Consider the following 26,833-nt stretch of genomic DNA (forward strand, 5'->3'; position numbering starts at 1 on the left):
TACAAGTTATTCATTTTCAATAGATATTTTTTGAAGATATTAAATGCAAGATCTATTTTTTTTTGGTCAAGGCCTTTTATTAAAGATTTCACAAATTACAAAAGATAAGCAGTCCCATACCCCAAACCTACCCACCATACCCACCCATCCCGCCCACCTTCCAGACCTACCTCAATTAGAGAAACTGTATAGATTCTTTACAGCTTTTATAAAGAACTGAAATATTAAACTTAAAAGAAATACATATTAGCAAGCTACATTTTCAGCTTCCATTTCATCCACATATGTTAAGAAAGGCTGCCAAATCCTATAAAATCTTTGTAAACATCCATGAAGAGAGTATCTCATCTTCTCCAACTTGAGGTATTGCATAACCTCTTTGATCCACTGAGAATAATTAGGGGGAAGAGGGTCATCTAAGCAATATTAATCACCTAGGCAGCAGAGTACAAAAGGCCCATATGTTGCACTTAGAATTATTCATTTGGGTATCTGGTGGTGCAACACCGAATAATGCAATATAAGGAGAGTAGCTTATTGGTTCTTCCAGAATTTTAGAGAGAGTATAAAAAATAGATTTCCAAAAGTGATATAATCTTGGGCATGTCCAAAACATTTGTAGTAAACTTGCAGGGTCTTGCTTGCACCTATCACAAGTAGAGTCCAAATCAGGTCTAATTTTGGACAGTCTAACCTTACACCAATGAAGTCGATGTACTACCTTGAACTGTATGACAAAATGCCTTGACAAATTGAAAATGAGTACATTCTTCGAAGAATTTTCTGCCAAGTCTCATCTGGAATTTGCTCATCCAAGTCCTCTTCCCACCTGCTCTTAAGTCATCTAAAGCTGACAAATTATGAGAGATGAGAAACGGATATATCCTGCCAATACACTGCTTAACACCATTCCCGAGTTCGAAGATAGAGTCCATCAATGACGTGGGACGGTAAAGAGGAAAACAGTCAAAATGTGAGGCTACAAAGCTCCGAAGCTGTAAGTATCTAAAAAATGTGATCACCAGTTGTTCGAAGGATGCAAAGTTATTGTCTATATAAAGGTCTTGTAGTGATGAGACCCCATTGTTAGACCAGATATTAAATGCTCCATCTGATGTTGAGGGGATAAATATGTGATTTTTAGCTATGGGGTGAATAATGAGGGGTTGTTGAGTGTAAATGACCACCTAAATTGGGTCAAAATTTTTACTGATTGTGAAACAGTGGGGCTATTGCTGTAACAAGAAATAGGCTTTTCCAATGGGAGTTTAGAGCACAGTAAGACAGATACAGAGGTGGAATTACAAGCTGAGCTTTCTAACATTAACCACTTGGGGGTATCTAAGCCCTCTGTATCCTTCATCCAATACATCAGCACATTGATATTCGCAGCCCAATAACAGAAACGAAGATTTGGGAGTGCCATACCACCCACAGAACGTGGTTTCTGCAATATGCATTTCCGTATGTGAGGGAGTTTATTATTCCAGAAGAAAGTTGACATCAGTGTATCTATGAATCTGAAGAAAGATTTTGTGATACTTTGAGATACATATAAAACTCTGGGGACCACATTCATCTTAATTGTATTAATCCTTCCACAAAGAGAGAGGGGCAGCAGATTCCAACATTTAATGTCTGTTTCAAGCAAGATATCAAGGGTAGAACGTTGGTCTTGTAAAGATCTTTACAGTTATGTGTGATCCAGATACCCAGATATTTGAATTTCTCATTGAGTTGAATTAAAAGAAATATTCTTAGCAGACTCGTTGATTGGCATCAGTTCACTTTTAGAAAGATTTATTTTGTAGCCAGAGAGTTTGCCGAATTTACTAAACAAATCTGGCAGTCTGGGTAGGCTTGACAGGGGTCCGATATATAGAGCAATAATTCATCTGAATAAAGTGATAATTTGTGCTCCTGACCTCGATTAATTCCTTTAATATGCCTATTTTGTTGCAGAGCTATTGCAAGTGGTTTGATGACTAGGAACAAGGATGGAGACAGTGGACACCCTTGTCTCATACCATGCTGTAATTTAAAATAAGTATAGTTTGTTATTCGTACGCACAGCAGCTAATGGGGAAGAATACAGAGTCTTAATATGAGCTATAAATTTTGGGTTAAAACCAAACTTTTCAAGGGTATAAAAAGATAAGCCCATTCCACCCTGTCAAAAGCTTTTTCCGCATCAAGTGACAGTAAAATCTCAGCGGTAGTGGGTGAAGATGGATTAAAAAGAATATTTAAAACACGTCTTATGTTAAAAAATGAGTACCTGTTCTTCATAAAGCTTGTTTGGTCTGTAGAAATGATGGAAGGAAGAGATACTTCGAGGCGGCGGGCTAAGAGTTTTGCAAGGATCTTTACATCTGTGATCAGGAGTGACACTGGGTGATATGAAGTACATGGCAGAGTATTCTTGTCTTTCTTTAAGATGAGTGAAACAGTTGCTTTGTGCATAGTTGGAGGAAGGGATTGAGATGCCAGCGATTCCTGGAACACAGAGAGAAGAAGTGGGGCAAGTTGTTCTGAAAGAATTCAGATGGATAGCTGTCCGGTCCCGGCGATCTACCACTTTGCATACTTCTAATCGATTCTATAATCTCTGCTATTGAAATATCACTTTCTAATTCCGCAGCTAAATTTGTCAATTCCAGGGATGTCAAGATTATGAAAAAAATGCTCTCACATGGTTTCATCATCTGGTGGCTCTGATGTGTACAGGGAGGAATAGTAACAGTGGAAGCATGAACTTATTTTTCAATGGTCGGTATGTTTTAAACCTTGTTCATCACTTATTTCAGAGATATATTGATTGGCGGTCCTTCGATGTAATTGATGTGCTAAAATTTGAGGTTTTCCGTCTGACGTGCCGAGAGAAGGTCAAATTCCATTTTAAGTATCAAATGTTGTTTAAGTATGTCATCAGCAGGCGAATGACTGTATACTGTATCCAGCTTCAAAATATCATGTTACTGCCTGAGGTGTTCATTTTCCACTTTCTTACACATTGCACAGTATGAAATAATCTGGCCCCTTAAATATGCTTTAACTCCTCCCATACGATTGAAGACCACACCCCAGGGGTCTGATTATGGGTGAGAAAAAATTCAATCTCCAATTTTATGAAATTTACAAACGTTCTTCGGAAAGAAAAAGGGGGTTGAGCCTCCATGGGCAGTAATTAGATACTGCACCCGGAATGCCCATCCTCATCAAAAGGGGGCTATGGTCTGAAATGACTATGGATTGATATTCAGAGTCAGTTACCATGGGAGAAGCTTTTTATCTATAAAAAAAAATAGTCTATTCGTGAGAACATCTTGTGGACCGGGGAAAAGAAAGAGTAACTTTTAGAGATGGGATTGCAGAATTTGCCATACATCCGACACGCCATATATCTTAAGAAAGAATTGAATTGATTGGGCCGATATCAACTTATATGCCGCTATAGAGGGACTGCAGTCTAAGCCAGGAGAAAGTATATAATTTATGTCCCCGCCTAAAATGAGATGATGTGAATCCATGTTTGTAAGCCTAGAGAAAAGTTTAATAAAAAAGGTCTTGTCGTCCATGTTTGGGGCATAGATGTTAGCTAAAATAATTGGAAATCCATATAGCTGACCAACTACAATAACATAGCGCCTTGTGTGATCAGATTCTATGCTTGACAGTGTAAATGGAACGTTCTTACTAATAAGGATAGTTACCCCTCTGGCTTTGGAACCAAATTAGAATGATATGCTTGTCCTATCCATCCTCCCCTTAATCTGGACTGGTCAGTGGTATGGAGGTGGGTCTCTTGGAGAACAGCAGTATCAGTTTTGAGATGTTTAAGATGTGTGAGCACCTTTTTGCGTTTCACTGGATGGTTTAAAGACTTGACATTCCAGCTCACAAAGTTAACCAGGCAACCACTGGATCCTCCTAAATTATTTACATCCACCATTAGGATGTATGACTATGCCCCTCAAGAGAGAAGGAAGAGAAAAAAAAATGAACCGAAATAAATAAATAAATACATAAGTAGCCACAGGAACAAACCACATCATAAATCTGAAGATACATAAAACAATTATCAAGGTCATCAAGTATACATAGTAGGTCTGATAGGTCCCCAACCCCTGTCACCTAACTGAACATGGTGACTATAACAACCCTCACAAAACAGTCCACACATAATGTAATAAAGGTACAATTTGGTGTCCAACAGGTTGGCCCCCGCCAAACCCCCCATGGTTAGAAAAGTGGTAGCAGAAAAACAAGGGGCATCACAACATTTTCACTTTCATTAAAGCCAATAGAGCAAGTAAGAGCAGTACAACAGATAAAGAAATTTGTATTCCATACAACCTGTCGATGGTCCTTACAGACAATGTCCTCTGCTGAAGTAAAGAAAGGATAGGCTGAGACAGGCAGAGCTACATGAATCAGATTGTGAAGTTAGGATTCAGCCTTTGCTGCTGTAATGATATTTTTCGCGTGTGCGCTTGCTTTCGCCGGATCCACAAATTCCTTGACGTCTCCATTGTGCGAGATGCGTAGTCGAGCTGTGAATAATATACCATAGTGAATGTCACATCAGCCTCGAAGAAGATTCCTGACATCACTGAACGCAGCACGAACCCTGGCCACACTCGCAGTATAGTTAGGGAAGATGGCAATCTGTTCTCCTTTGTAGTGAAGCGGTCCATTCTCCCAGGATCGGCGCAGCACATCCACACAGTCCTGATAATAATGAAGTTTGGCAACGATAACTCGTGGCCTTCCACTGGGCTTTCACGGGGGCAAGGCCTTTGTGTGAGCGATCGACTAGAATGTCTTTTTCCAGATGTAGCACTTCTTTCAGAAGCTTAGAAACTGCCACAGTAGAGTTTGAGCCAGGTTCTTATGCAATACCCACGATACGGATGTTGCATCTCTGCATCCTCCCTTCCATGTCCTTGCACTTCTCCCTCAGTTTAGCTACCTCGTCTCTGAGCCCGGCCACTATAGTCTACAGTGTCGTTACCTCGTCCAACCATGTTGACAAACCTTCTTCCACATTGTTAATGGTATTCCTCATAGCGTCCATTTCAGAGTGAATGGTTGTTGTGCTGTTCGCAATTTTGGATTTTACTTCTTTTAGCTCGTTTTTAGAGAGCTTAATTCAAGTGCACTTTAGCTCTGACTTTATAATAGCAGAAATGTCCATTCTCAATGAGGTGAGGACTTTGGCTTTCAGAGGCACAGCATCCATTTTTGGCTCTGCCTGTGGGCTCGGTGGTGAATCGCAGCGGTCAGCAGTAGTTTGCGATCTGGAGGCTTTGGGCCTACTGCTTGCAGTGCCATTGTATTTGTATTTATGAAGACTGGCGGCCATAAATGCGGCAATTAAAGCTCAAACTAAAAACAAAAGTAAAACAAAAGTTTAAAGGAAGCTAGGCAGGAGCCACTCTCAACACGTCCTACTCCATTGCTGGCTCACCAGCTCCCCCACATGCAAGATAATTTAATAGAAAATAGACAAAAAAGAACATTTCGCTGCTGTTGGAAGAAAACCTTGTATCTCCATTTTTGCCGTTATTCAGTTTTTGACATTTGACAACACCTGTTTGCCTTTACATTGTGTGTAAATTTCATGATGAATGGACCAAAAGAAACAACCCAAAATTACTTGCAAAAAGGTGTGGTTCCATTGATTTACATTGATTGAAGTAAAGTAGGCTTTTTCCTTCTCCTGTCAAGTTACCATTTTGGAGATACAAGGTTTTCTTCCGATGACAGCGCTTTGCACAATGAACATTGGACTGTCCACTCCGGAGTCCAGCCCTCAACATCATTGAATGTAATTGGAATTATTTGGATCATGAGAAGAAGTAAATGCTAAACGAACTTCTAAGACTGAACTTTGGAGATGTGGAAAAATACCCCTGCAAATTTTGTTGAAAAACTTAGTCTCCTGAACAGAATGGAAGCTGTAATAAAGCATAAAGAAAAATGTGATACATCTATTAAAAGTGTGATATATCTATTAAATGTTCTGCTTTTTTCCTGACACTGAAAAATTAATAACTTGTACTGTATGGCCATTATGACTGGACTTTACATAAATTAAAGGTGATCTCTCAGTTTCACACAGTGTAAGTGTAGGATGTGTAATTGGATGTATTTATTCTAGACAAAGTTGTTCTTCAGCTAGTGCTTTTAGCCAAAAAGGTCCTGTCTGTCTGAATGTCTGTCTGTCTATTTAGAGTTTTATGTTAGAAATAGTTGTTTCATGGCTTAGTTAGAATTTGAAATGTGGGCTAAAATTTAGTCTCATAACACCTAGTCTAGTTGATTTGGTAACACATTACAATACTGTTTCATAGTTAATAAGTAACTAATCAGGGACTAAGCAGGAACAAATGAGTAGTGCTGCTTAATGCACTTAAGTAACTACTCTTAACTACCAAGGACTACTAGTTAACTACTCAGTAGGTAATAGTGAAGTAATGATTAGGGTAGTTCACTACTAACTAAACAATAACTACTGAGTCTCATAGAGAATTACTTAGTAACTATGGTTTCTTAGAGTAAATTTCTGATCAATTCAACATTAATTGCTCAATAGCTGAGTTTTACAAGGTTCCTGGTGAACTGACAACTGATGTAGCGTATTCCAACACTTCTAACAGTAGTGAAATACACTAAACATTGTGCAGTCTCAACAATATAATGGATTATATTCTCCATTTCTATTCACAGAAACAGGTATCCTCAGAGAAGGCTGCGGACATCACACCACACTGTACAGACTGATGTCCCTCATGTGTGTTTTGATCAGAAACCTTAAAAGGCTCATATTTGGCAGTGTGAACCAATTTGCACATCAGCTTACAAATGGGACAACTGCTAAAATACTACAGTATTAAGTAGACCAGTCTGCGTACCTCGCATCTTTAGAAAAGAGAACACCATTCTTTTCTGCAGGAGCATGTGTGCCAATGTTTCTTCTGAACAGTAGTTCTCCTTTAAAGTCCTCTTGAGGGCAGGGTCAGTTGAAGAGGGGGCTCATTTGCAATATCTGACTGTGTATGTGTCCTGTCTTCAAATTTACTTGGTTCTAAATATTACCAAGTGATTATGTAATTACTGTTTGTTAGATAATGAATGAGGTGTTCCTGATTAGGAGCTAATGGTGATCAGGAACAAAAAAGTGATACACATGGTAACTCATTATTAATGAATAAGGTGTTATTGTGTTCTTCATTAGGAGTTAATCATGATCAGGAACAGTATTATAAAGTGAAACACATGGCAACTCATCATTAGACAACTAGGAGTTAATGATAATCAGGAACAATATTATAAAGTGATATACATTAGAAATAAACCCCTAAAGAAATTATGTACTGTAGTACAAAAAATATTAATAAAGAAATTTTGAAAAAAGTAAGAGTAAATAAGTTGTTTATTGAGTCTTTTTTATTTGTGAACAGTCCAAAATGTGAAAACATCCCTGAGTTAGCAAGATATATTATTGAAGATAATACGCCCAAACAAAATGAAATCAAAATCTGTGATTACTACTGAAGGAGAAAGTCTGAGAGCTGAAACTGATCACAGTATGTTTTGCTAGTGCATTAATTACACATCTTTCTGTTTCATATCTGAGGCACAAAGTTTTACTGCCTATTAGCTTAGCTCACATTAGCTAAATTAACTAGCTAGTATATATATATATTTTAACCTAACATATAGCAGGACATTAACACATACTGGACATAAATGTTGTGGCTGCCAAAGTGGTTTGATTTTTGTTGAAAGGACATCATGTCTCTTCTTAACATTTGGGTTGTGACTCCTGACCTAAACTGGCTTTTAATGCAGAGGTAGCCGGCCGGATTTCTCGATCATCCATGTGTGTTTTTGATATGTGCACCTCACAGAGTGTCCGGGCGCTGCACTTCCGCACTTCCAGGTTCCACCTTTTGCGTTATGTCAACATTACGGTATAAATTAAATATTTAGAAAATCGATTCTTAAACATTTGTGAATCGATTCAGAATCGTTCACGTCCGCATCGCGATGCATCTAAGAATCGATTTTTTCCCACACCCCTAATTTCACTACTGTTAGAAGTGTTGGAATACACTACATCAGTTATCAGTTCACCAAGAACCTTGTAAGACTCAGCTATTGAGCAATTAATGTTGAACTGATCAGTAATTTATGAGTAGTTATTCTAAGAAACCATAGTTACTAAGTAATTCTCTATGACTATGTTTACACAGCAGGTAAAAGTGGCCCAAATCCAATCTTGTTCCTCAAATGTCACACAGATGTGTCATCTGTGTGGCTGTGTGGACAGCAAAAAATGCATTGAATCTAACATTTTCAATTCTTTCTTTCTTTCAGTCAGAGAACAGTTTAAATAATCCGAGGACACGAACCAAAGAAGTGGCCGTGGCCGAATAACGTGCCTTTTTTCGGCGAACTTGAACACATTGCGGGTGATGAGCCCAGCTGTCAACCACTGGAACTTTATACTCGCTCATCTGATGCTGGTGAAGATGAAACTGAAAGCTCCAGGAGTGACTGGCATTCGCTGGTCGTCATGACTGTTTACCTCTGGATGAGTGCACTGTTCTTTTGCGCATGCTGGTCGGTTTAGAAGCGTGATCTGTTCAGACTGATGTCGCATACAGGTCACATTTAAAAGATAATGTGAACAGCCAAACAAAAAAATCGGATTTTATCTGCTGTGTAAATGTAGTCTATGAGACTCAGTAGTTATTGTTTAGTTAATAGTAAACTACCCTAATCATTAGTTCACTATTACCTAGATAAACTAACAGAACTGGCCTGTCGTGATGATGAGTTAACATTAGACCAGCTTATTTCAGTATCTATTAATTTGGAATTCAATCAGCTTCCCCGTGACTGCAAGACTCAGCAAAAAAACATCAGATCTTCAACACTGGTTTCCTGAAGAAGACTGGAGATTGCCAGCGATCTATAGGAACCTATGCAGTGCGACTCATCACGTCTATCCCCGAATGAGAGGCTTCAAAGCTTAAAGGAGGGTCTGTGCCTGTATTGCGGCCAAGCAGGTCACGTCCTAAGGGATTGCAGATCCTGTCCGAACAGAACTCAGGCGCCAACCCCTGGAAATGTGGTGAGTGTGCCCACAAAGGGGTTGGCTCCTAAATCCTTTATCATTCCTGTAACTGTGTCCTTCCATAGAGGTTCTTCTGTCGTTTCAGGCTTGATTGACTCCGGAGCTGAGGGAAATTTTATTCATGCCAGCCTGGTTGAGAAACTGCAGATTCCAGTGGATCCTCTGAAAACACCGTTACGAGTCGTCACCCTGGATGGAAAGCCAGTGGGAGCAGGCTCCATTACACAAAAAACTGAGCTTGTTAAGCTGAGCACGAGTGCCTTATATCACAAACTTGTTTCTTTTTTTTATCCTCAATTCTACTGAATTCTCAGTCATTCTCTGGCCGCCATGGTTAGAGAAACATAACTAACGCATTTCCTGGTTTGATCATGAAATCTTGTTTCGGTCAGAGTTTTGTCATCAGAATTGTCTAACAATCCCTTCCATTTCCCTCAGGTCAACTTCCATTGAAAGCCCTTATACTTAGACAAACTTTAACATACCTGCCGAATACAATGACCTTCTAGAGGTTTTCAGTAAGGGTAATGCCACCAAATTACCTCCTCACCGTCAGTATGACTGTGCAAAAGATTTAGTTGAGAACGCTACTTTACCAAAATCTAGAGCGTATCCTTTAACCCAGGAAGAGGAGAAAGCCATGGATACATACAGGGGGTGTTAGAGCAAGGTTTCATTAGACCATCCATCTCACCGGCAGCTTGTGGTTTCTTTTACGTTAAGGAAAAGGATGGAGGCCTTCGCCCATGTATTGGTTATCTCAATCAAGTTACCAAAAAATACCCTTGTCCGCGTCCCCTCATTCCGGTAGCTCTAGAACAACTCTGTGGTGCGAGGTATATCACAAAATTAGATCTACGGAGCGCTTACAACTGGAAAACTGCATTCATCACCGCTAGGGGACACTATGAGTACTCTGTTATGCCTTTCGGCCTTTCTATTGCTCCGTCAGTGTTTCAAGCATTCATTAATGACGTGCTGCGAGATTTTATAGGCAAATACATAATTACATATATCAATGACACTCTCATTTACTCCCCTGATCAGATTATGCATGTAAGTCATGTCCATTCTGTCTTAAAGTGTGTCATGGATAACAATCTGTATGGTAAAGGGGAGAAGTGCGAATTTAATTTACAGTCTGTGACCTTTTTGGGTTATGTCATCAGTTCTAATGGCATTTTAATGGATGACCACAAGATTGAAGCAGTGGTGAACTGGCCCAAACCTACGATAATTAAAGAATTGCAATGATTTCTCGGATTTACTAACTTTTATCGCCTCTTTATTCACATAAATTGTCATAAATTGTCTTGGTCTCCGCAGGCAGAAAACACATTTTCCAGGCTCAAGGAGTCTGCCCTCATTTTAAAACACCCTGATCCACCCCGATTGATGTGTCAGAGGCAGAGGTTGGAGCAGTTTTGTCACAAAGGTCAGGCACTCCTCCTAAATTGCACCCCATTGTTTTTTATTCTCACAAACTATCTCCAGCAGAACGAAATTATGGAATAGGGGACGAGAGCTTCTAGCAGTTAAACTGGCGTTAGAGGAGTGGAGACATTGACTGGAGGACATAAAAATCTAGAATACATGTGCAACGCTAAACGTCTAAATCCTCGTCAAGCACATTGGTCATTATTCTTTTACAGATATCAATTTAACATATCGTCTTGGGTCACGTAACACTAAAGCAGATGCACTTTCTAGAATTTATCTAGAAACGGACAGGGGAGACCAAGAGCAGGAACTAGAGAACATTCTACCTCTACATATTCAGATTTTGTCCATTCGTTGGGCCATTGATGAGAAAACGGGGAGAGCTTTAGAGAATATCCATATCATATGGAATTTACGTTCCAGAGGAATGTAGAAATAAACTGATAACATAGGCCCATTCATCACTTACAGCTGGTTATCCAGGCAAGACACGCACTCAACAACTTCTCTGTTCAATAGATATTGGTGGGAGACGATGAACATAAATTCATATCATCCTGTTCTATATGTTCACAATGTAAGACCCCAAAGACATTAACAGTTGGTAAACTGATGCCATTACCCGTACCAAATCATCCCTGGTCACATTTAGCATTGAATTTTGTTACTGACCTACCTAGCTCGCAGGGCTTTACCACCATACTCACTATTATTGATAGATTGTTTTATTCCATTTTGTATGTTTTATTCCATTTTCCTCTTTGCCCACCGCATCCCAGACAGCAGAGACTTTGGCTAATCAGGTTTTCCGTTATTTGGCATCCCTGAGGATATTCTTTCCGATAGAGGACCCCAGTTCACCTCACAAGTTTGGTAAGCATTCTTCGAACATTTAGGAGTATCAGTGACCTGAACATCTGGGTATCACCCTCAGTCGAATGGACAGTGTGAGCGGGTGAACCAAGAATTAGAAAAGTTTTTAAGACTCTATTGCCATAATAATCAGAATGACTGGGCAAAATATCTACTCTGGGCAGAGATGGCACAGAACTCATTAATAAGCTCAGCTACTGGACTGACACCGTATCACTGTGTTCTGGGTTACCAGCCTACCATAGCTCCTTGGCACAGGGGTCTCCTCCGAGGTTCCAGCTGTAGATGAGTGGATGAAGTGCAGCAAACGAGTCTGGGAAGAGACACACTTGAGGATAGAGGATGTGCTGCAACGAAACAAAAGACAAGCAGATCGGCGCAGAGGTAAGAACCCCCCCTACCAACCTGGGTATGGCTTTCGACCAGGGACTTCAGGCTTGCAGAGGGGAGTCAGAAATTAAGTCCTAAGTATATTGGTCCATTTAAAATTCTTGAAAGGATTAATGATGTGACTTACAAACTTGATTTGCTGCCTCAATATCGTTTCTCCGGTTCTTTCCATGTCTCCTTTCTCAAACCTGTGTTTTCAGGTTCACTGAACGAGGCCTTGACCGATAGTAGACATGTAGTGGATGGAGCTCCAGTCTACACTGTTAGGCGGTTGCTAGACTCCTGGAGACGTTGGGGTCAGCTGCAATACCCGGTAGACTGGGAGGGATTCGGCCTGGAAGAACAGTGTTGGGTACCAGTGCATGATGTCCTGGACCCAGGATTGATCGTGGACTTCCACGCCCAACATCTGGACAAGCCTGCTCCACACCCCAGGGCTCGCAGGGTTGTCACCAGTCTCCACCCTGTTCGTCCCTGTGGGAGAATCCAACTCTCAGAACTCTCTTGGAGAGCACATGACTGTTCCGCGAACCACAACCAATCGTCGTTCCCCTTCTCCGGAGTACGGATCAGGTGCACCTCTTTCGTTTGTCACATGACCAGGAGTAGTTAGTATTTAAAGCCCAGGCTTTAGTTAGGATATTGCAAGGTGCTGCTTCATTCTCTTGAGCTACCGAGCGTTTTTTTTCTTGTATTGCCCTTTTGTGTATTGCATCTTTTCTGGATTTACGACTCTGCCTTTTGTCTTTGGTCTTGTTTGCCTGTTTTGTATTATTGTTCTTGTGTATTGGATTGTTTTAGATGTGACCCACGCCTGTTTTTTGACAAGAAGCTTGGATTCTGCGTTAATCAGTGAAGCCTTTTCTTCTAACCTATCTACGAGCATCTGATTAGTTCGGTCATACATTGCAGTATTTTTTTCCAAAGATAGGCAAAAACAGTAAGATTATTATGTATGCAGGATCTGATCCCCAGCCACCAGCATGCAAAGCCACAGCATTTCCTGCTACACTTTTTAATATCTTATATAACGTATATAACTTATATAACCCCATTTCCAAAAAAGTTGGGATGCTGTGCAAAATGTAAATAAAAAGAAAAAAAATGCAATGATGTGAAATCATTCTTAAACCCTGTATTTCATAGACAAATAGTACAAAGACAAAATATCAAATGTTGAAACTGAGAATTTGTATTGTTTTTTGAAAAATATTTGCACATTTTGAATTTGATGCCAACATCAAAAAGAGCATGTCAAAGAGGCTGAGTCTTTCAGAAGTAAAGATGAGAAGGGTTTCACCACCCTGTGAAAGACTGCACAGGCAAATAGTGCAACAATTCAAGAATAAAGTTTCTCAACAAAAAATAGCAAAGAACTGTTGCTTTTCATCATCTACAGTACATAATAACATTAAAAAGATACAGAGAATCTGGAAAAATGTCCAAAAATGGCAGTATTTGCCCTTTGGGCACTGCATTAAAAACAGTTCCCAAAGGCTTTCAGAGTGTTGTTGAAAGAAGAGGTGGTGAAACACAGTGGCAAACATGCCCCCCGTCCCAATGTTTTTGGAACATGTTGTTGGCATCAAATTCAAAATGTTCACATATTTTTCAAAAAACAGTAAAATTTCAGTTTCAACATCTGATATGTTGTATTTCAACTATTTTCCATTAAAAATATGGTTTACATGATTTGCATAATGGGCAGCACGGTGGCGCAGTGGGTAGCCTGGGTTCGATTCCCGGCCGGGTGACCAGGGTCATTTCTATGTGGAGTTTGCCTGTTCTCCCCGTGTCTGCGTGGGTTTCCTCCGGGTATTCCGGTTTCCTCCCACAGTCCATAAACATGCAGTCAGGCCGATGGGACATGCTAAAATTGCCCCTGTACATTTGAATGTGTCTGTCTGCCCTGTGATGGACTGGCGACCTGTCCAAGGTGAATCCTGCCTTCCGCCCAATGACAGTTGGGATAGGCTCCAGCACCCCACCGCGACCCAGAAGGATAAGTGGTTTAGATGTTATGTATGATTTGCATATCATTGCATTCTATTTTTATTTACATTCTGCATAGTGTCCCAACTTTTTTGGAAAAGGGGTTGTATTAGTTATTAGCTCTATTTAAGAGCTGCGCAGAGTTTTGTATAAATCCGAGAATCATAAGGACATTAGCTACCCAGCTAACTTTAGCATTATAGCTAGCTTGGTCGCACAATTCCTTTTTTTTTAATTCTACCAGAAATAAACAGAGTAGCCATTTGCTCATAGAATTATTTCGTATGAATTTAAGGTTGCTGATCTTTCCTGCATGTTCGTTCAAAAGTGATCCTAGTCAGTTGTGCAGATATAGAACCTGTATCCTGTTTCACAGATGTACCAACCAATGTGATACAAAGCTCATACGTAGGTCTCACTGACATCATTTTTGCTGGGCAACCAATATATGGAAATGGATCTTGTTCTGTTAGTCTAGTCTATATTCAGTTAAGTTGAGCTTTAGTCCCTGATCTCTTTGCCACATATCCTGATTTGGGCCTTATCGATGATTTTGCTCCCTGCCCTGTTTTAGGTTCTAGCTCTATACATTTCTTAATTCCTTCCTGCCCGTAAGTTTGTTTTTTAATTGGATCTCACTCTAGTAACTTATTTAGCTCCTCATTTGGTTCTTTATGTGACTCTTGTTTCAGCTCCTATTTTTTTGTGACTAACTCTTTGTCCCTGATTGTTGTCCACTCTCTACTTTTGATGACAGTCCTTTATCTATCCCCAGTCCACTTTCTGTCCATTACCCTAACCTCAGACATTGCTCCAGACTTAACTTTAAAGATTACACCAGCTCTAACCTTAGAGATTGCACCAGCCCTAACTTAACAGACTGCTCCAGCCTAGAGCAGGGTAATGTGACAATAGAAATTATTATTGTGATAAATTATGTTACAATGCAATACAATGTTCTTTTCTGAACCTTCTGGCTGGCATCCATTTACTTGCCAGCAAAAGCTCTCCACGCTGCATGGTGCAATGTCCTCTCTCTCACCATGCTGGCTCACCAAATACACAAAGAAAACAAAAACTACACATCTTTATACTAACAAACCATTACATTTAATCACATTAAAGTCACTTTTTAGGAGCCTCTGCCGGGCCAAGATGAAATGGAAAGCACTTCAGCTTTCTTCTTATCTAAAAACTGCCATAGTACAAAAAAAGCATTTAAAAAAAGGTGTAAATATAAATATTGATTTGCTTACTTGCCTATGAGGACAAACATCCAGTTTGCCTCTGGTTCTGTAAACAGTACACATTTCCATCTACATATGTTCTATTAACAATACTGAAGAATAAAAATGCTGCATGGCTCAACAGGGACCTCCAAATCAGGCAGAATTAGCACCATGAAGAAGAGTTAATAAAGGCACTGAATTAGATAAAAACTTTGAAATCATTTAAGTGAAACATTTTGCATTGTACAAACAGTCCTGAACATTATGGCCATGTTGGCCTGATTGTCTGTACATTTCTGTGTGAAGTTGACTTTTGTTGAGTGTTTGAAGCTGAGACTAGAACTGGTGCAATGTTTGAGGCTAGCGCTGAAGCAATATCTGAGGTTAGGGCTGAAACACTGTGTGATCTTTCAACACAGTCAGTAATGAGAAGTGGGCCATACATAGAGACAGAGGCTTGATCAGGAGCAGAGAGGAGAGGCCTCTCAGTGATAGAGATGACAGCAGGAGCTGCAAAGTCTGAAACTGGCATGCACTTGGGAACAGGACAGAGATCAGAACTATGTTATCTGAGAGAGAATCTAAAGCCCTATTTGAGCTTGATGAGTATTACCAGAGGAAGTCCGGTAATGTCATTTGTGCATGATTTGGCTGACTGATTCTTACGGAAAAAGCACCTGTGTAATTTCCCCACATAGCCTGGATTGAAATATCAACAGGCAACACAACATTTACATCAGCATTATGTGACGGGTGCAATGCTTCCAAACAATAACAACACATTATGTGGCTGAATGAAATGCAACACTGGATGAGGGAGAAGACTCCACATCTCATTTCAGTGTGGGTGACCCACATTATCAACAGCAATTCAAAATGCTGGTGCATAGTGCACAGTTATAGCATGGATTTCAGTAGTGTGGTCATGGACTTTGGGATAAGGAATTGGGTCAAATTTGACTCCATTTCAGCTGTTAGCCTTGTCTTCAGGTTTCAAGAAAAAGAAAAATATTCTGAATTTGGGGAATTGTAGAAGGTAATTCATTCCAGAATTATTACTTAGTAGACCGATAAAAACTACCAACACTGCAGATTCATACTGGATTAAAATCTCTGATCTTGTTGGTAATCATTCAAATTACAGCACCTTCCCAGATAAAACTAATCCAGCTCGAATAGGGCTTAAGAAAATCTCATCAGGATCTGGAGCTAAAATAGTGACAAGCGTATATCAAAAAAGACATGACTAAGGCAGAGAGAGGAAAACAGAGATGGGCCTAATCAGGAACAGGGACTGATGCTTAATTTAGGGGTAATTCTGAGGTACAGAGACAGACTTAGATCTAGACAAGAGTCATGAACTAGACCAGGTCTGTGACTTCTGTGAATGCTGGATCAGCGCACAGTGACCAAAGGTAGAGCTCCAGGTGGGGAGTTAAGAAAGTGAGAGTCTGTGATTCCAGAACTTGTTTTACTCTTTGGCAACATGTGTAACTGGTCAGTCTCACTGTGTGTCTCAATTCAGGGGCTGCGTCTTTCGGAGGCTGCATTTGAAGGCCGACTGCATCACAGCAGCGCGACTAGACCCCTTTTCGAAGGCTCTGCTGTAGGGCAGACCGTCTCATTTTGGTTCAGCCTTCGCGGGTCTAAGCAGCCCCTGAATTGGGACACACTGTCAGTCTGCCACTGGCAGGAGCACTGTCACCCATCTTGTGGTCAAACCCAATGCCAGCACTAGATGCAAGCAGAGAGCCACCTTTGTTTGTTTTGTGCTCAGTCATGAGTTTGTAGGACATGCACGCGCTGCTTGATCAAGCTGGTATTTGGGTAATAGCTTTCAAGTCTCAGAGTTTGCTGCTGATTCCTCTAAGCCTTCCTCTCAAGTCACTTGTGACAACAGCGTAAGTATTTTAAAAAAAAGTGAATAAAAGAAGACAAAGGGAATAAAGGGAAGAAAAAGTCCCCCCCACCCCAATTCCACCTCTGGGCGAAACCTGTTACATTATGGACCAATTATAGTGATGACAATGATATTGTTCTTACCTCCAGTTGAGTTCCTTCACTGACCTTACTAAAATCTCACACCCTCAAGCTCTAACCTCACACACTGCTCTAACGTCTTCCAGTTTGAGTGCACAAGTTTCCCAGAGTATGTCTGGAGAATTGCAATTATGAGATCTAAGTACGGTTATGCACATCAGTGAACTTTGAGTCTATCATGCTCTTGAAATAGGCCTAAACTTGTTAAAGCTGTTACACTTCCTTTTGACTTGTAAATGTACCTGTTTATATGAAACATGACTGTAACCATGAGTCCTCAAAATCTTACAAGAAAAGAGAAGTTACAGGCTGCGAATCCCCTCCTTTTCACATTTGAGTGGCTCATTAACAGAATTATGGAGTAGCTATGAGAACAACGACAGTGTGATATTGTTTGGAGGGGAATTAGTTTAGTAAGTGGCTAATCAGATTGAAATTATGTCTAAGATTGTGCACATTGTTAGATATAATTTGCATAATGCAATTGCAAATATGACAAAATTAGCAATTTCTAATTTGAATTTGAATGGAAAAAAAGGCCAGAATAATTATGAAGTGACCTACTCTGCTTTTTTAGCCCAATTTTAACCCTGATTTGCCCCTGTCAACAAATATTCACAGTCTGAAATGACTTTCCAGGTTGGTGAGCTTGATTGGAAGAGATTGATGGTGCAGATGATTTGGTAGTGTAAGAAGGGAAATGAGTCAATCTTTACTCTTCCTTTAGCTCTGGAGTGATCAGAGGCCTACTGATGTTTTCAAAAGTAACCATTTTCCTCTCAAGCAGCTCCCTAGCAAGGCTCTGTGTTGTGAAGTGATGGAATAAAAGGAACCAGGGAGCACAGAATTGTGGTGAATCAGCTGGTGGTGCTGCTTTATTTGCAGACTTCTCTTGGTTGGGTCACAACAGGCAGAAGTTTTCACCTTCACAAAACAAAACAGTACTGTGACTATATGGAAGCAGCACCACAACAAAGAACAACAAGTACGGTGAATGCCACCTACTGGTTCAAACTGTGAATAACACCACTTTACACAAACGTTAGATTTTAAGGGCTCAACTTTCAACAGTTCTGTAGTGTAAGACGGTCAGTGATTCAGGCAACATTGATTTTAATCAAATGAAGAATTATTTTGAGAGAGCTCAATTTTTCACTGGTATAGAGATATTTATCAAGTCACTGTAAAGAAAAAAGATCTGGTCATTGGGCCCCATTCAATAATTAAAAAAAAAAAAATCTTTTTAAGACCCACTGCAATGAAGCCTCTTTATAGGTGTTTGAATCCATTTTTTCTCCTGTTTACTCAAAAAACACAGTATCAAAACCACAAAAACCAAAATCAGAGTCAGAGACTGTTCAAAATATTCAAAAACCAAGATGGCTTACAAAAAAAAAGTACCAGCGCATCCAGAGTTCAGAAGAAAGTCCAAATAAACCACGAGTCCAGTAACAGTTGTGATATAAGGCTCTGTACACAGATGAACTAGCAATACTTCACAGAGAGTATATGTTTGTGTAGGTCCTTATAAAGGGAATTGGATGAGCTGCAGGTGAAAGAGATCAATACTCAGGTGAGGCTGACCTCTGGTGTCAAGGGCAGGTATTACAACTGACACCCACTTATGCAAAGGTGCGAACAGTTCTGCAGTTTAAGAGCACGTCATGATTCTGACATCAGTTCCTTACATTGAAATTCATGGTGAATTAATCATTAGGCACAAATTTTAAATTATATATTGAATTGAATTGAATTGAAATAACTTGCGCTAATACAACCCAAACCACCTTCCCCAAAAAAACCACCTTCATGTGGCTCACAGTTGTTTGGTCTATTGCCTGAATACTGAATACACTGTCCTAAATGTATTCATTAAAGTATTCCATAACAGTACATTAAAAAGTAATGTATATGGAAAACATCTTAATTCACATTGTTCCAGTTGTTTTTGGCAGTTTTCTTCATTAAATTATTCTGTTAATATTTTTCACTTCATTTATCATTGAACAAAGTTCCAAAAATTCAAACAACTTTTTCCCTGTCTCACCACCTGTTTCAGTCCACTGCTGCTCCCAAAATCCCTCAAGCAGGACAGTACAACGAAACTAAATGTATTACTCATAAAAATGTCCACTACTGAGATTAATAACTGACCATCACATTGATTTATCAGTCTACTCAGGCTTTAACAGAGCTCAGTAACACTGGGATTAATAACTGATCACACTGATTTATCAGTCTACTCAGGCTTTAGCAGAGCTCAATAACACTGAGATTAATAACTAATCACATTGATTTATCAGTCTACTCAGGCTTTAACAGAGCTCAGTAACACTGGGATTAATAACTGATCACACTGATTTATCAGTCTACTCAGGCTTTAGCAGAGCTCAATAACACTGAGATTAATAACTAATCACATTGATTTATCAGTCTACTCAGGATTTAGCAGAGCTCAGTAACACTCAGATTAATAACTGACTCATCACATTGATTTATCAGTCTACTCAGGCTTTAACAGAGCTCAGTAACACTGAGATTAATAACTGATCACATTGATTTATCAGTCTACTCAGGATTTAGCAGAGCTCAGTAACAAAGAGATTAATAACTAATCACATTGATTTATCAGTCTACTGAAGCCTGAGTATAGCTCAGTAAATGGAGATTGCAAAGCGCAGTACCTTTATACAGCTTATATTCTTTTCAGAAGACTTAGCTTTTCAGAGAAATCTGCAGGAATATTTCACCTCCAAAGTTCAGTCTTAGAAGCTTACGTTTCCTTTCATAATCCAAGTAATCCCAAACACCTTCAGTGATGTTGAGGTCTACACTCAACATCAACCTGAGGTAGTCAATCAGTCCATTATTCTTAGAGAACACCAGCAGCTTCACTGTGTGATTTGCAAACATTCTTTTTTTGTATATTTTGTATGAGCTTCTTGACAGCTACACATTCTTTCCGACCCACAGTGTTGAATTGTCTTCTCACAGTGGGAGAATGGATAGAAACTGATCTTCTCCTACCACTCAAAGATGAAAGCTTTAAGTACTTTTTATCTGGTGGCAACATTTTAGGTGGCCTACCAGGTCTCACAGGGCTGTTATGGGTCCCGCTTTCTCTGTATCTTCAAACCATTTTTCAAAACTTAAGTTTTGGAAACTTCTGTGATATTCCAATTTTTTCCTTTTCTTTCATATCTTTGGATGTCTTTGTACAGATATTTGCTGTATGATAACAACTCGCCTTCTTCAAAGCACAAACGTTACTTACAGCAATTTATTACATTTTAAAGGACCCCCACCATCTCTGTAAAAAGAAGTCATGCAGATGCAGGTTAATCTGTAACTATTCGATAGAGTAAAGCTCTGACATCAAAGCTTATTTGACAACTATAACAGACCAACAATCAGGAACCTGGACCATGACTTGGATTAATCTGGCCTTTGTATTCAGATACACTATCCGTATGTCAAATATGTGCCTGGGGATTTCACTCTTCACCTCTAGAGGTCACTCTTACCACAACACTGAGTAGATCCACAAACCTGTAACCCTTCTCAGTTCATTTAAATAACCCCCATCTCTCTCTCTGAAATCTTGATAGTTAATGCAGTTTTATCAGTTTGTTTATTTTCTTCACATTTGGATTTACATTTAAGCATTTTGCCTTTTTGCTACAAATTTAGTGATGGTCTGTGAATATCTTGCTCCCTTTCAGTTTCTTATGTGTGCATCTCCAAGTCATAATTAAACCATGGTAATGGGGCTCAACATGATCTTGTTACAAGAATGTCTAGGGACAACCGTGAAAAATTTTGGGCTAAATGTGGGTGGGAGTGTGATCTTATTAGGGTAGGAACCAAAACCACACCTTGAGTAGCAGGAGCTCAAAGGTCCAATTGTGAACATTAAATAAGTTTTCTCAGTAAAAAGTACATATTTGTACCTTTTCATTATGTAATATTTTAAAACAGAACACTGAAATAAAAAGCCTGGACTGATAAAATACGATTTCAATGGGTTATGGTACAATTATGTTCCCTGATGAAAGGTACTGAGATGTACCCCAGTGACAAGAGGGGCACTGCCCCAGTGACAGTTTAGTACCTTTTTTTCTGAGAGTGTATGGCTGAAAATTCCACCAAAAACTCCAATCAAGCATGTAGATTTATTGCATGTGCAGAGAACTCGTTAGAAATTAACAGTTCTATTAGCTAACAATACTGTTGTGTTAGACGCCCCAGAGTGTGTGAGGCGGGGCAACAGTTATGTTTTCCTGAGACAAGATATATAAAGAAAGAAGACGGTGAGACAGTGGTTTTCTGTTTAAGTTCCCAATTGCATTTTTTTCTTTTTATTGAATAATCTTTAACTAAGGCTTTGGTCTTTCATTGTCCTTTGTGCAATTTCACAGTTTAGCTCTTCATATAAAAGTATATAGAGAAATCTTCATGTATGAACACTCAATAGAAGCTTATTCTAGTCCTTCACATAGAAGTACAGTTAGACATGTCTAATATACATGTAGTCACAAATGACAAATATCATTATAATCAACATATCTATACATACATCTATATATATATATATATATATATATATATATATATATATATATATATATATATATATATTCTTACCACTTTAGCTTTATTACTCTAATACACAAATGCACTGACGCATAAAATAGACTTAAAGCTTTCTCAATACTTCACATAAACACTCTCAAGTCATTGTGGATCCTTAAGCTCTGTTCAGCATTCTGTTCACAATACTATTCCCATTGTATTAGCTCTTTTCTGCTGTGACTGCACTTCATTCATTGGACTTGACCAAAATACTGAACCCAAACTCATTTAAATGTAAAACAAAGTAAACATCATCACAATTGCTAAAATTACCTCTTTTCTTGTCTTAATCACGTGAGTATTACATCAATGAAGGCAAACTGCCAGTGTAAACTAGTTTAAAGCTGCAGGTCAGTCAGTAAATGCTAACAGTAACTTACTGAGGCTCACTGAACAAGGCAAAATGGCTAAATGCTAGCGGAGGCTCAAAGCTTGTCTACAAAAGCCAACAGGCTAATGGCAGCAGAGGCTATGGCTTACTTATAACAGCCAACTGGCTAAAGCTAACGGAGATTAAAGCTAGTGGAGGCGATAGCTTGCTTATAAGGGCTGTCAAGCTAAAGCTAGCGGAGGTTAAGGCTAGCGGAGCTCCAGCTTGTTTATAAGGAGTAACAGGCTAAAGCTAGCGGAGGTTAAGGCTCGCGGAGCTCCAGCTTGTTTATAAGGAGTAACGGGCTAATGCTAGCAGAGGTTAATGCTAGTGGAGCCTATAGCTTATAAATAAGGGCTGACAGGCTAAGGTTAGCAGTGCCTACAGCTTGTTTATAATGGCAAACAGGACACTTATTAGAGATTATAGCTATTATTCCTTTTAGCGTTAGCAATATGAACTTCACAGTCCCTTAAGCACTACCAATTTATCCACTTACTCTCTCCAAAAGCACACGGAACCACCACAAACTATTGTGAAGCTGAAATGTTTCAAAACTTGGTAAAAGAACAACCAGGCTATGAGCGTCCGCCATTTCACAGTTCTTGTATGTCACGTACTTCACAAAATTGTACTATTATTTACACATACTCAATGTTTCTCACCATCAAACAACCTCTTCCTATTATAGGTCCCTTCTAACTCAAAATATAGTGCTTTTGTGAACTTATTTCCCTACCTGAGACAGGATATATAAAGAAAGGAGACGGTGAGACAGTGGTTTTCTGTTCAAGCTCCCAATTGCATTTGAGAGGTTTTCCCTGAACTGCTCCAAACCACAAACTGGCGTCTGCCATCGCTCCCTAATGGCAGGGGTTATTCTTACCCATACATTAACATAAAGAAAATGTCATGTAAAATAAAGCACATATACATTTACACATGTAAAAAAAAATAACAAATGTGAATACACCTACAGTGTGTCACATTTACTTGAGATATTGATTGTACCTCAGACATTAGAAAGGCACAGAAGAGAGGAATTTGTGTGTTTTAGAGGGGACATGGTTTTGTTTGCAGCAGATTTTGAAGGGGATTTTTTTGATAATGTGAACAATTTTTAAGTGAATGATTTTTTCAAGTAATAATTTTGATCATTTTAATCCTAACTAATTATTATGCTGTATGGCTCACTCTGGGCAGCTCTTCCTGTGTGTGTGTGTGTGTGTGTGTGTGTGTGTGTGTGCCTGCCTGTGCGACCCGGACTATGTGGTGTGTGACAAGCAGGCCTGATTGTGTTAAAGGCTGGGGGCTGGGGAAGCACACACACACACACACACACACACACACACACACACACACACACACAGATCCTGTTTGTACTATATACTATTAAGAGAGGAGAAACACATATGTAGAGAGACTCAGTTGTAACCACATTAATAGTTGATTTATTTCCATATTACTATGCTATACTGTGTTGGTTCTCTGTCTCTGTGTGTGCAGGCCTCTGTGGGTACATACAAGGCCTCTCTGTATGTGTTTGGGCTTTTAGCTACATACGTTTCAACCAGGCCTGGGAAGCACTGCTCAATCCCATCTTGAACACAAATTGTAACTATGATAGGGACACTTGGCCATTGTTTAGGAGCCTTGGCCTGCACACATACACACAGACCTAGTTTGGACCATAAGTTTATTTTTTACCCATTTCACGTGCAAAACGTACATTTTAACACTTGCTTGTTTAGTCACAATTAGGAATAAACTGTTTAGTCATAACTAAGGGATAATCGAGAGATTCATATTTCTTTGTACTCTCTTGATCAATGATAAAGGGAAAAGTGGGATATTTGTATTGATGTGATGTAATCAAGAACATAGCCCCTTAAACTTATAGAAAGTGGTATAACTAAATGCAATAGCTTAAGGCCAGTGATTATTAATTTAGAAAATTGGTATGGTTATGAATTAAAATGAAGAAAAATAAAGGTGTTTGTCACAGAAGGCCGAGGCTAACTAAAGAAACAAAGTGTTTGTAAAAAGTGCAAAATTGTAACTACCATAATAGAACTCTGTATAGTCTTGCATGTGACGGTAAGGCAGATCAGGTGAGATGAGGTAATGGGGGTGGGTACCCCCTCCAGATTAGGCCCCAGGCAACTTGTATTAGTTGAAGATTTTTTTTTTAATTAGATGCATGCTGTTTTTCCATGATATTTTATTGCAGTCAAGCACTGTAAGTTTAAGAAGTTGTCTGACCTTGTGAGGCACTTCATCATACAGAATTGTGAGGATGAATTTCCACAGGATTTCTCACATACATATCCATCAATGAATATGCTCGAGAAATATGCTTGAGGAATGCTTTTATTGAGATGAAATTGTGGTGAATGTTTTGTTTTTTGTCAAATGCAGGTTAAACTTTCCCAATAACAGTCTTGATCCAGGGCAGAAATTCATATATTTCGGTAAAAATCTTTGGCTTCGTGGGTGCATCACACTTGTCCTTCTGACTGAAGGAAGCAATGCCCACAGCAGTGTCCCCACACACCAAAGGACCTCCGGAATCTCCCTGTTAATACACAAATGAAACACTTTACGATCCTCACAGTTTTTCAGAATTGACTTTATTTCCTTTAGTTTATTATTCAGTGTTGGGCCAACACAATAATCCAGACTGACCATATTAATCATCCTGTATGATCTCATACCTTGCACAATCCTCCAGGATGAAGTGCGCATATCATCCTTGGGGTCAGACGGTTCTCCCAGAGTTTATTACATTCTGTTTCGTCCACAATAGTAATATTGGTCTCCATGAGACACTTGCTACCATGTTTAGAGGATCCTGTTCTTCCTCAGCCAGCTACACTGCAGACCGAGTTGGCCTTGATGTGCTCATTTGTTTTAGGGATGGAGATCCAGTTAACAGTTTTGCTCTGTTTGGCTTTCCCACGTAGCTGTGACAAGACAGATATTAGCTTAATTATCAACAAGACTGCACAGTGTAATGCGAAGCTCCACTCCTCCACAGTAACCCAGATTACACCCAGCTGGCCTACACACCTTCATTTTCACACAGTTAGCTGACATTAGACGCTATTTATGTTTCCTTACTGAACACCTGATGTTGACTTTGTAAATTCTTTGATTTAAGTTATATTAATGTTTGTAGACTAAAAGTTCGCCAGCTAGAATGTCGTTCCTTTTTTCCACTGTGAGCAGACAACTCAAATCAACTTGAAAAAAATAGTGGTTTAAAATTCCTTTGAAATTTGTACTAGAACACCAAAACTAGACACCTGAGATGTCTACTGGACTGAAGAGCCTAATTTTTTAACTGTGAGAATTGGAAAATGCAATCAACTTCTAAGACTGAACTTTAATGGTTTACGTTAGAGACTTGTTTGAAAAAATGAAAGCAAATCTGCTTTAAAGAATAGAAGCTAAAGGGTGGAAAATGCTAAATGCAGAAAAAAATGATAACACACAATGGTTACTGTAGGGTACTGTTCATAAAGCTACCTGAAACCTACATAAGCTTGACATGACAACTGATATAAATGCTTATTCCAGTAGGCATCATCTGTCATAAAGGCTGCTTTAGCTAACTTTTATCCAAAGTGGCGAATGTATGATGCCTATTGAAATAAGCATTTATAAACATTTATGCAGGATTATGTCAGTTGTTATGACAAGCGTAGGGCCTGGGTTCAGTTCCCCAGCTGGGCGACCAGGGTCCTTTCTGTGTGGTCACACTGTGTCCCTCGGGTCCTCTGGTTTCCTCCCACAGTCCAAACACATGAAGTCAGGTGAACTGGAGATTCTAAATTGGTCCTAGGTGTGAATGTATATGTCTGTGTGTCTGCCCAGTGATGGACTGGTGACCTGTCCAGGGTGTGTGTGTGTAGTTCAATTTTGTCTCTTTTGTCTTTGGAAGTCTGTGACCTCTCAGACCACTCAGTCCTTCATTCAAACCCTGGGCTGCTAATGATGCCCCGCGCACACCTTCTAAAGCTAAATTTACACTACTGGTCCAGTTATTTACCTTCAGAAGCAGGATATCATTGTCAAGTGTCCCGGCGTTGTATTTTGGATGGGGGTAGTAGTTCTTCACTTTCATGCGGACAGAACCCTCTTTCTTGTCTGACAGATCATGAGCACCCAGCACAGCCGAAAGTCGTTTTTTCCTTAGAGAAACATTTTAGAGCTGATTAAGGCATTTGGTAACAGGCCCTAATATATCACAACACTTGATATGTTACACAAAATATATAATTTACAAAAACAATACGAGACTGATTAGTGAAGCACTCAAATTTTACCCATAGTCCTCCTCAAAATTCACTTTCACCTTAAGAGTGGAAAATTATACATGCAGTGCAACTAGATTTTGCTTCATTGACCAGCTGTAACTCTGAGTCTTCACTGGAGTTAATCAAAAGATGATTCCAAGTTTTTTCCAAACAACTAGCTTCCAATAAAAAATGTCAAAGTAGTTTAGGTGAGTTCAGGTAAAGTTTGATAAAAAGTATATACAATATACACCAATCAGGCATAACATTATGACCACCTCCTTATTTCTACGCTCATTGTCCATTTTATCAGCTCCACTTACTATATAGGTGCACTTTGTAGTTCTACAATTACAGACTGTAGTCCATCTGTTTCTCTCCATACTTTGTTAGCCCCCTTTTACCCTGTTCTTCAGTGGTC

The 26,833-nt window shown here is 39.4% G+C and overlaps 1 pseudogene; it reads right to left on the reverse strand.

Annotated features, from left to right (window-relative positions):
• Positions 1-24,533: 24,533 nt before the first annotated feature.
• Positions 24,534-26,833, reverse strand: part of LOC118819346 — a 28,264-nt pseudogene continuing 25,964 nt past the window's right edge.

Source organism: Colossoma macropomum, unplaced genomic scaffold (genome assembly GCF_904425465.1).
Source record: "Colossoma macropomum unplaced genomic scaffold, Colossoma_macropomum, whole genome shotgun sequence".
Lineage (NCBI taxonomy): Eukaryota > Metazoa > Chordata > Actinopteri > Characiformes > Serrasalmidae > Colossoma > Colossoma macropomum.